The 604-nt window shown below is 38.7% G+C and overlaps 1 non-coding gene across 1 annotated transcript; it reads right to left on the bottom strand.

The window, feature by feature from the left end:
• Positions 1–244: 244 nt before the first annotated feature.
• On the bottom strand, positions 245–317 carry TRNAT-AGU (transfer RNA threonine (anticodon AGU)). Its single transcript has one exon. It is a non-coding gene; the product is annotated as a tRNA-Thr (tRNA).
• Positions 318–604: the final 287 nt, after the last annotated feature.

The following is a 604-nucleotide window of genomic DNA, read 5'->3' as shown; positions in this document are numbered from 1 at the left end:
CATGCCACAAGCATCTTTTGCGCAAGCCATCACTGCTTCCCTAAATACATCTCATTCCTCCCCCACTCCCCTTACCTCCTTTGTATATATATATATATATATATATATATATATATATATATATATATATATATATATATATATATATATATATATATATATATGGTAATCTATCTGCAGTGTAGCAGATAGGAATTCTTACACTCGCGGGACCCCAACTCCAGAAAAAGTAACTTCGTCCGGCTGCCTTCAGGGAGGATCGAACTCCCGGCCTCTGGTTTACTAGACCAGCGCTCTCGCCACTGAGCTATGAAGGCTCTTGGAATGTGATTACTTTCAGTGATTACCATTTTTGTGTTACGGAAAGAGAGCTTTACTCATATTGACCCGAGTCTTAATCTTGTACTATGTGCCACTTGTACTATGACATATACTACTAATTCTGTATTCCGGAAGGTAGCTTTTCTCATATTGGCCCGCGTCTTAATCTTATACTATATCTTAGCCTGAGTTAGGTGTATGTGTCCTTTTCTGTGTCTGTCTGTCTATCTGTCTTTGTTACTAAATTCCTCATGCTCGAAGTTACACTACCGGTGTAGTCACT

This window comes from Panulirus ornatus, chromosome 5, assembly GCF_036320965.1.
Source record: "Panulirus ornatus isolate Po-2019 chromosome 5, ASM3632096v1, whole genome shotgun sequence".
NCBI classification, from domain to species: Eukaryota; Metazoa; Arthropoda; class Malacostraca; order Decapoda; family Palinuridae; genus Panulirus; species Panulirus ornatus.
The sequence above is the reverse complement of the archived record's forward strand: the minus strand, read 5'-3'. Positions and strand labels throughout refer to the sequence as shown.